The 11,115-nt window shown below is 37.4% G+C and overlaps 1 long non-coding RNA gene across 1 annotated transcript in view; it reads right to left on the bottom strand.

Annotated features, from left to right (window-relative positions):
* LOC126503159 (uncharacterized) overlaps positions 1-11,115 on the bottom strand; it is a 1,076,305-nt gene that overhangs the window by 1,064,088 nt on the left and 1,102 nt on the right. The window lies entirely within an intron of this gene.

The following is an 11,115-nucleotide window of genomic DNA, read 5'->3' as shown; positions in this document are numbered from 1 at the left end:
TATATATATAGAATGCAGTTTGAAATAGAAACCCAAATACCAGCATTAGCTTAATAAGAAGTTATCATTAGCCACATTGGTGCTTAAAGGACAGTAACACAGAAAGAGTTAACAGCAAGAAGTGACGAGAAGGGAGTCCAGGGCTTGGAAGTGCATAGATTTTGAATAATGTCAACTCGAGTCTGTTGTGCTCTGCTTATGCCCTTACACTACAGGTGCATATCTGTAATCCAAAATAAGAAAATTCATTTATCAGCAGATTTCTTAGCATCACGTAGGTGCTAAACATTAATTTATTAATACAAGAAAACCATATATTGATATATTACAGCATGCATGTATTTATAATTACATATGTTTACATGTATATGTAGTTATAAGAGGGAAACTTTTAAAAAGAATCCTAACACTGCTGTTTGGAGGTTTTTATATTTTTTTATTGAAAATAACTTTTTTCATACAATAAAATCTAATCACATTTTCCTCTCCTTCAATTCATGTAGGTGGAGGCTATTCATTCATTCCTGGCCACCCAGACCCAAAATAATCACACAGAAACTATATTATTTGCAATACTGTTTGGCCAATATTTTAAGCATATTTCTAGCTAGCTCTTATATCCTAAAATAACCCATCTCCAATAAAGCTGAGGTCATGGCCTACTGGCAAAATTCCAGGGGTTCCAGCAGGGGTGTCTTTCTCCTTCAGTAATTACATGGGTTCTCACTGACTTTGCCTTCTTTCTTTCTTTATCTGCTTGGAAATCCTGCCTTGCTCTATTCTGCTAAGACACTGGCTGAAACAGCTTTATTCATTAACCAATGAAAGCAACACATATACAGAAGGACTTCCCACACCATTTCTCCTTTTCTGTTCAAATAATAAGGAAGGTTTTAACATTAACATAGTAAAATTACATATAACAAAACAGGTATCAAGCAAGAATTATGATTATAATATTTATATCTACTTTATCTTTTATCATAACTAAGAAAATTATAATTATAACTATCTATTCTTTAGCTCCATCAAAGACCCCAGAAGGATATAATATTACCTAAGTTAAAAGGAAGTACATTGTAAGCAACTTCCAAAACTCTATAATGGATAAAGACAACTCACTGAATGGACAGTCACCCTAAGTTCCTCTGTAACACTGGAGCATCCAATCTTCAGCCTACAGGTTCACAGTACCTAGCAGACTTTTCCATGAAGCAGGAAATTTCAAAGACTATTCCCCCTATATTGTCAGTGTGTCAGTCACTTTCTTCTGTGTCCTGAAGAATGTCTGGCAGACTCTTTCATGAAGCAGGAATCCGAAGGACAATCTCACCTTTAGGCAAGTTAAGCAGTCATTTTTCTGTGGGTCCTGCATGTGCAGTTCACACAGCATACCTTCAAGCAGTCCAGGCAAGAGCAGTTTCTTGTCCAGATGGCTAGCAAACTCCATAAGGAGCCTCCTCGATGCCCATCATTCTCTTGAAGTAGGTTGGTGCTGCCAGGAGCAGATGTGTCTCATTATCATGAAAAGGCCTAAATTCTTAAAACATTTTAAATGCCATACTTTGTCTTTGAAAGGGTTGAAGAATAACTATAAATGTGAAATATATCTCTGTACATCTAGAAAACCTAACAAACACGATTATAAGCTTGACTAATATAGATGACTATCTATTAATCTATAGTTTTAAGAATGCATTAATGTTTAAATGAGCTGCACAAACACAATACCTTAATTAAGAGCAGCAATATACATGACCTTAAATTTGTATCAATAAACCAAGATCCATACCAATACAAAGTATTCATCTCGTGTCCCCAACTCCATGCCCGTCCTTACTATCTCCCCTTAGAAAACAAGCAATCAAACATACCAAACAGAAAAAAAAATAAAAAGACATTAAAAAGAAAAAGAATAAAGCACAACATACACACAACCCATAAAAGCACAAATACGAGGCCAGCCTGGTCTACACAAAAAGCTCCGGAGAAACGCTGTCTCGAAAAATCAAAAAAAAAAAAAAAAGCACAAATAAAGAAAATTCCACAAAACTGAATATTTATAAAGAAAGACAACTGTGTGTTTGCATAAATTAAGCATACATGTAGGGACATTAACTTACAATCCTCCTTGCTGTTTTAATCAGCTTTTGCACTGTAATCATAAAAGACAAAAAGAAATAATCAGAGACCTGAGGCAGAACGCTGCTCACTCTAGACTAGCTGAGGATTGATCAGGACCGGTGCAGCCAAATTGACCTGAACCTAATTGATCTGACTTAACACCTCCAGCAATTAAGTAATGCTTTAACTCTTGTATGGAGGAGAAAACATGAGGAAGAAAATGAGAGGAGACAGGGCTACAAAGTCAGGGAAAGAGGAATATCCATTACATCTGACTTTACAAGGACGTTAGCTCACTGTTCTGTCGGGCAAATTTTACAAAAGTACAGGAGCTAGATATGGGACCAGTGTCCAGAAAAGGACAAAGGCTTTTGCAAAATTAGAATATATCTTACAAATTTATTTTTAAAGTGAGAAACTTCATCATAGAATCTCTTATATATGTTTTCCTTTCTCCTAAGAAAATCCTAGAAAATAAACCTGTATAATAATTATCAGTTCGTCTCTGGAGCTTTCCAACAAAATGAGAAATTAGACATTCTTAATATCTTAATATTTCAGTTACTCTGTGATTATTTAGATAAACTGATGATTTTTTTGCAAGAAACCAGAGTCAATACTTAATCAGTTTTGCTGTCAGAAAATAATATTCTATTTTTTTTAATAAACAGTATTTGGACTTGAAGGTGAACTAGAAGCTATGTAGCAGCACTCAGAGAAGCTAATGACAGCATAGAAGGTCTCACTATTACAAATTAACTTATAATTCAAATTTCATCCAGTGCATGTGAACAATTTGCCTCTACAAGCCCCATTTTACAAATGAAATTCTATAGTGTTGGTATTAAAAAATAATTTTTATTCTATTAACATTTTATCAAGTCATTTGATTATTGCTTATTTAAAGATGAAACACTTTTCTTGTTTTAATAGGATAATGTAAGTTCATAAGCTATGTCATAATATAGAAAATTATTTTTAATAAACACTGAACTTCATTTTTGAATTTATACACACACACACACGCAAAATGAATTAGAGAAACAGAGGTAAAGGGAGATAGAATATAAAAACTCGGGCAATGGTTATTCCTAAACTGGTTACACCTGCAGGAGCTATTTTTTGGAGCTATATTGATAGTACAGAATGATGATGATGATGATTAATATAATATGACCAATACCTGAAAAATTCAATATGAGTTGTAGGAAGCATCACTGTCTAAATCCTTCCATGGCTCCCTTCATACTGTCTCAGACTTTGTCCTCAGCAGGTAGCTCTAATATTAACTAAATAGATCCCCCCCAAAACTTGCTTAATACAAAAACGCTGCCACTTGAATACTGAAATGAATAGTCAAGATAAATCTTGACATTTAGTCAAACTATTGATCCAGAAGACTGATTGATGCAGGCTATTTGGAGCCTCACTGGGAGATCGTAGGTAATAATGCTTCACTTATGCATAGAAAGTCCAAACCAGCCAAGAAGCCAACAGAAATAATTAAATCAAATCTAATTTATTATACATTACATTTGAACTATAACTGAAGCTGTAGATCCCATAGATAGATGCTACTATTGTACTTAGGCATTTCGGAAGGAGTGAAAGAAACGTAGAGCTATTTTATAACAATCTGGAAGCAATCCTAATTTGAGAGGTCGTGTACAGATAGCTAGATCTTTGCCTCAGCTTCTGCCTGAGCACACTGCACCTGGTGTGCCCCAACAAAAAATTATGGGGTTGAACTTAACTAACTTAGAACAGGGATGTAAGGGAAGGTTCTACAAAACACTTCTCAGGACTATTGGCTGAGTGGATTGGTGTTCTTGTGGGATTCCTAACTGTCTCTCTCTGAATCTTTTACCTATCTATGTGTCCTTCTCCTCCTACTGGGTTACCTCATTCAGCCTTGATGTGATGGTATGTGTCTGTTCTTATTGTGACATGTTATGTAGTGTTTGGTCCCTGGGAGGTCTGCTCTTTTGGTGAGTGTATCAAGGGAAGAGGGGAGATTGAGGGGGGATGACTAGGGGGCAGAAGGGAAAATAAACTGCAGTCAGTATATAATACATGTGAGAAAAATTTTTAAAAAAAGAAAAAAATTATCCTGTTAGTATAAAAATTCAAGCTAGAGCTAGGCAGTATTGGCACACGCCTTTAATCCTAGCACTCGGGAGGCAGTGGTGGCAGATCTCTGTAAGTTTGAGCCAGCCTGGTCTAGAAGAGCTAGTTTCAGGACAGTCTCCAAAGCTACAGAGAAACCCTGTCTCAAAAAAAAAAATCAAGCTAGAGAATTATTATATTTAAAAAGCAGTTAAAGTAAGTCGTGGTTTTTATTTTCAGTGTTGATAGCAATTGCAAAATTTTCAATCTGATCGTCTAAATTAAATATTCAGTCGTCAGTATTCTCTTTTCTTCCTCCTGGTCCCCAAGGGATAAGAAGTGGGATGGGGCAGTGGGGGTGACATATCATGCCTCCCCTCAATCCCTTCTCCAGGCTCATTTGGATGCAGAGCCCAGCCTAGGTAGCTGTGCTTCAAGAAGATACACTGACTTAGTCAGTGTCTTAGTCTGAGTGTCGATCAACAACAGAATGGCAGATCTTGAAGTTAAATTAAACTTGCTCCTCTTCCTGGTTTTCTATTCCTTACTCTGCTTTTTTTTAATTAATTTAATTTTTTCTAGAAACTAGAGTGCAAAAAAGTCAATATTTCTGAAAGAATGATAATGCAATGTTGATGCAAGAAACAGAAATGGTGAGCTGGTACTAAGTTCCAAGAATACCCTACCTTGCCTAGAGTAATACAGAAGTTCAAATTCACCTGGTGTCTGCATGCCATACCCAGTCTGTGAACCGCAAGACAGAATGTGAAGCATTAGGACAGAACTGGGGAAATGAAAAAGGAAAAAGGCTGAGGCATTATTGGGGGGGGGGTAATTGATATACAAACTGCCCAATTCAGTACTAATTTAGTCGATTATTTTGGGTTTTTTTTTTAGTCAAACTTGGATATTTTCCAAAACAAAACTGATCCAAAATAATTTTTTGTTTAGGTTGGCACAAACCCTAGATAACCCTACAAAGTGACTCACAGGATTGTCTGTGACTCCTAGCTCTTGTAAGGATTTGAATACGTGTTTCTTCTATACTCTGTTAGAAATGAGATGAAAGTTATGGTGTTGCACCCACTAACCAAGAAAGCCTACATCTTGCTCCCACGAAAACCATGTCTCTTAGCTATAGGTGGGTGCCATCTTATCTGGCTTACACTATGTATTTAATATTGACCTTGGTAAGTTCTACATAGATTTTTGCTTTCTTTGTTCAGAATTGTTATTACAAATGTTATTGTTATTACAAATTGTTATCTATTATTGGTTATTACAGATACAAAGATTCTTGGTATTCATATTGAACATTGAAACTAATCCTTTGAGTTTAAACAGTTATAAAATATCAAACACAAACTTACACTCACTCACACACACACATACACACACACACTATGAAGAAACAAACATTGTGTGGTAATTTAAGTGGGAGTCTAATCCCCTAACACAATGCTCCTTAGCATTATCCAAGCTTGTGCCAAAATCTAAAACCAAAAATTCAGAGCTTCTCCCATGTCTGAATCCAAATCTTTTGACCAGCTGCTGCAGGAGCCTGGCAAATAGCAGCTATCTCAAGTAAGTACTAAAAGAGGAAATTTAAACTAGCCCATCCCTCAAAGTCCTATTTGACTCATCATATCCATGTGGAACCTATAAGCAGTTAATATTAAGAGAGGAGGGGCAGTGAGGAGGCCAGGGTTTTGCTCACATTGACCCTACCCTTCCATCCATTATGAATCATTTCCTAATTCAATCCAAGGTTGGAATCATTCATTCATTCAAGAATCTGAGTTTCTACTACACATGAAATATTGAGAGTGTTTCACTATCTGTCTTCAGTGTTCTCTTTTCTCCTTTTCTTTCTCAGGGAGTGAGAAACAGCGTGTGGGGGTAAAATATCATTTTCTTGCAATCTCTTTGTTCTGTTAATATGTGAAAGTCCCTTACGGGCTCCTTTGATTGCCCATTTGCCAATTCTTTTGAGGGAGAACAGAGCTGGTATGCAAAAGTTGAAGCAATTACATGTAAGCTGCTCTTTCAATAATGAAGATGACTAGGTACTAGAGGTGTCATTCAGTTCATAAAGTGTCTATCTCTCATGCCCAATACCCTGGGTTTCATCCTCAGGACCACATAAAACTGGGCATGGGACACACAATTCAAATCTCATCACCTTGGGATGTAGAGGCAGGAATATCAGAAGTCAAAGGTAATCCTTAGCCACATAGTAAGAGTGAGGCCAACCTTGGCTACCTGTATGAAAAATGTTGGAGAATCAAGAAAGATGTTGATCAAAACAGAAATTATAGCATGCTGATTATGTTTGTGTGAAAGGAATAAGAAGACTTAGAATTGCGGGTTTCTACTTTGCTTCTTTATTTCAGTAAAATATGTGCACAATAAAAATGAAAGATTAAAAACTAAGGAATAAGATAGCGCCTAAATTAATGCTTTTCTTGGAGTTTTTTATTTCACATGACTGAATTAGCTACCTTAAGAGTGAGTTGTGGGTACTGGAAACATTGGTCAGTGGTTAGCATACCCAAAGCAGGCATCTCACAATTGCAACTCAAGTTGCACAGAATCTGCCACCTTTTTCCGGCCTCTTCGGGAACCTGCACTCACATAGTACATTCACACAGTCATACACATGTGCATACAAGTAAACAATAGCTGTCTAGAATATGAAAACTTTTACTGAAATTATTAAATATTTATTGCAATCACTTTTTACAGTTTAATTTGTCTTTCTAGTGTATGCTTGTGTGTGTATGTGTGTGTGTATTAAACTCCACCAAGAAGATGTTATAATTCTAAATATTTATTCACCAAACACAAGGGCATCCAAAATTATAAAAGAAACACTACTACAGTTCAAATCAAATACTGACCCAAACACAGTGATAGTGGGCAACTTCAGCAACCAACACTCACTAAAAGATGTATCATACAGACAAAAGCTAAACAGAGACATGCAGAAATTAAAAGAACCTCACAAATCAAATAAACCTAACAGACATCTAAACCCACCTAACACTACAGAAATATACATCCTTCCCAGCAGCTCATTATATTGACCAATATAATTGGTTGACCAGTGACAAACACTTAGCCCTAAAAACAAGTAACATTATGTAGACTATAGTATATAATATATACTATATGCAATAACATATATATATGCAATAATATAGTGAAAAAGAGGCAGAGACAATGAACTTGAAAGAGAGTGGGCAAGAGTTTATGGGAGGGTTTAAAGGGACAAAAGGGAAGAGAGAATTATTGTAACTATATTATATTCTGAAATAATCATTTTTTTTAAAGTACAGTGCCTGAGGAATGACTCTCAAGGTTGTCTATAGAGATTTTGATCTTTAGCTCTGGAGTCTTACAAATAAAGATTAAAATTCCATCACCATTAACTAATTGCTATGTGACCTCCATGACCTTAGAAGCCAGGAAATAATCAAATTGAGAACTGAAATCACCAAAATAGGACCAAGAAAACAATACAAAAAAATAAATGACTCCCAAACCTCTTCCTGGGAGATAAACACCTTCAATAATGTGTCGGGATACAAGTTTAACTAAAAAAAAAATCAATATCTCTCCTATACACAAGAAGTAAAAGGGCTGAGAAAGAAATCAGAGAAGCATCACCATTTACAATAGCCACAAACATAAAATATATTGGGGTAATTCTAACCAAACAAGTAAAAGACCTATATGAGAAGAACTTTAAATGTCTAAAGAAAGAAATTGAAGAAGACATCAGAAAATGGAAAGATCTCCCACACTGTTGGATGGGTAGAATCAACATAATAAAACGACAATCTTACCAAAAACAATCTACAGATTCAATGCAATCCTCATCAAAATCCCAACACAATTTTTCACAGACCTTTAAAGAACATTACTCAACTTCATAAGGAAAAACAAAAACCCAGAATTGCTAAAACAATTCTGTGCAATAAAGGAACTTCTGGAGGCATCACCGTCCCTGACCTCAAGCTCTATTATAGAACTATAGTAATAAAAATAGCTTCGTATTGACACAAAAACAGACATGTGGATCAATGGAATCAAATTGAAGACCCTGACATTTATCCACTGCTGAACACGTATGAACACCTGATTTTTGGCAAAGAAGCCAAAGAGGTACAATGAGAAAAGGAAAACATCTTTAACAAATGGTGCTGGCATAGCTGGATGACATCATTCAGAAGATTGCAAATAGATCCATATCTATCGCCTTGCACAAAACTCAAGTCCAAGTGAATCAAGGACCTTAACATAAAGCCAGTTTACATTGAACCTGATAGAAGTGGGGAACAGCCTGCAATGCATTGGCACAGGAGACCACTTTCTGAATAGAACACCAGTAGCACAGACACCGAGATCTACAATCAGCAATCAACAATCAATAAATGGGACCTCCTGTAACTGAAAAGGCAAAGGCCACAGTAAACAAGCCAAAACAGAATGGGAAAAGATCTTCTCCAGCCCCACATCTGACAGAGGGCTGATCTCCAAAATATGTAAAGAACTCAAGAAACTAGACAGCAAAATACCAAATAGTCCAATTAAAATGGGGTGGAGAACTAAACAGAGAATTCTCAACAGAAGAAACTCAAATGACCAAAAGACATTTAAAGAATTGCTTAACATCCTTGATAATCGGGGAAATGCAAATCAAAAAGACTCTGAGATACCATCTTACACATGTCTGGATGGCTGAGATCAAAAATAGTGAAGACAGCTTATGTTGGAGAGGATATGGACTCAGAGGAACACTTCACTCCTAGTGGGGGTGCAAACTTGTACAGCCACTTTGGAAATCATTCTCAGAACATTGGGAACCAGTCTACCTCAAGAACCAATGATATCACTCCTGGGCATATTCATCCCAAAGGATGCTTAATCATAACATAAGGACACTTGCTCAACAATATTTATAGCATCATTATTTGTAATAACCAGAACTTGGAAACAACCTAGATGCTCCTCAGCTGAAGAACGGATAAAAAAAAAATGTTGTACATTTACACAGTGAAGTATCACTCAGCAGTAAAAAAAACAATGACATCATGCTATTTTCAGGCAAATGAATGGAACTAGAAAAAACCATCCGGAATAAGGTAACCCAGTCTCAAAAAGAGAAACACTTGTAAGTGGATATTAGATATAAAGCAAAGGATAAACAGATTACAATCCACAGACCCAGAGAAGTTAGGACTTTATTCCAGTAATTGATGGAAACAGATACCGAAATCCATAATCAAGCACCAGGCCGAGCTCTGGGAATCTAAACAAAGAGCAGGAGAAAAGAATACATGAACACATGAGATCATGATGGAGAAATCTACAGAGCAGCTGAACCGAGTTCATGGAAACTCAAGAACTCTGGACAGACAGCTGTGGAGCCTCCACAGGACCAAACTAGGCTCCCCATTTGCTGGAGACAGTTGTAAAGTTTGGGCTATCTGAGGGGCCTCTGGCTGCAGGACCAGGGTCTATTCCTGGTGCATGAGCTACCTTGTTAGAGCACATCCTCTATGAAGGGATGCCATGCTCAGACTTAATGAAGAGGGGAGGGGTTTGTTCCTGGCCTAATTTAATGTGCCAAACTGAGTGGACTCCCCAGGGAAGGAAGCCCCTACCTGGTGGGAGGAATGGATGGGGGTGAGCTGGAGGGGAGGTGGGAGAAGGAAGGGTGGAGGGAGAACTTTGGTTGGAATGTGAGTGCACAATGAAATTTTAAAAATAAATAAATTTAAAAATAGACATTTACTTTCTATAATGCTCTATCCCAGAAATCTTTTGAGACACATTTTCCTATAATGACTGCTTAGCAACAACAACAATAAAACCAAGGGCAGAATGTGAGTGAGTTCTGCTATATTCAACAGAAATCAGGCCCAAGAAGTTACCACACCACTATGAACTTCCAAGGCAGATACCCACACACCTTCCCTGACTCTGGAGTGCATGAAGCTGTGCCTATTCTTCTCCACATGAGAAGTTAAATCAGAGACCTGTGCTGGGTAAAGAAACATAGTCACTAATCAAGCAGGCAGTCCTGGAGCCTGCCAGTTCCTCGGTGTCAGAACAGGCTTCTGTGAAAGAGAGGCACATTTGCCTGAAATGGCCCCTTTATCATCCTAAAGTACCAATGGCTCCTTGCAGCAGCTTGTGCTCCTGGGGAATCTAGCAAAGAACCAATTGAATGGTTACAGTGGACAATGACATTGCTTGGTTCTAAGAAACCACTCCTTTGACTTGAAAAGACATACAGGTTACAGGATAAGACATTCAATCTAAGCCCTTAATTTAAGAATTAATGAGAAGAAAATTTCAAACTGCCAAAGGGCGTTGGCGAGGCATTGGTCATCCCCATCGTCTCCCTAGTAAAGCACTCCCTAGCGTACTAGTAAAGCACCTTTGGTTATTGACATCAGAAAGCACACAGGTTCTGGGCAGACGATGCGTGAGTGACTCCTCTGGAAGAATGACTTTACTTCTTAAGATGTTGCAGAAGGAACTGAACAAAGACTCAAGAAAGAAAAATCTCTGAGAATCTCAGGGCAGGGTTTCAGAGGCAGGTTTAGGGCTTGCTACCACGACCCAGCTCTGCAGAATCATAGCCACCATTTTCATATTTCAGTTGTCTTTGCAACAGCACTGGAAATTGAACCTAAGATGCTATGCATGTGAGCTGAGTACTCTCACTGAGTTACACCCCCAGGCTTACATTCCAGTCTTTTTTTTTTTTCATTTAAGAACTGCTTGGCCCATGAACTCTAGCCCTTACAGGCTAATTCTCGCACCTGGACTAGCCCATTTCTAATGATGTGTGTAAGCACCCCAAGGTGCGCT

Source organism: Alexandromys fortis, unplaced genomic scaffold, assembly GCF_014885135.2.
Source record: "Alexandromys fortis isolate MF-2015 unplaced genomic scaffold, M_Fortis_MF-2015_v1.1 scaffold_43, whole genome shotgun sequence".
Classification (NCBI taxonomy): domain Eukaryota; kingdom Metazoa; phylum Chordata; class Mammalia; order Rodentia; family Cricetidae; genus Alexandromys; species Alexandromys fortis.
This window is presented reverse-complemented; position numbering and strand designations above follow the sequence as displayed.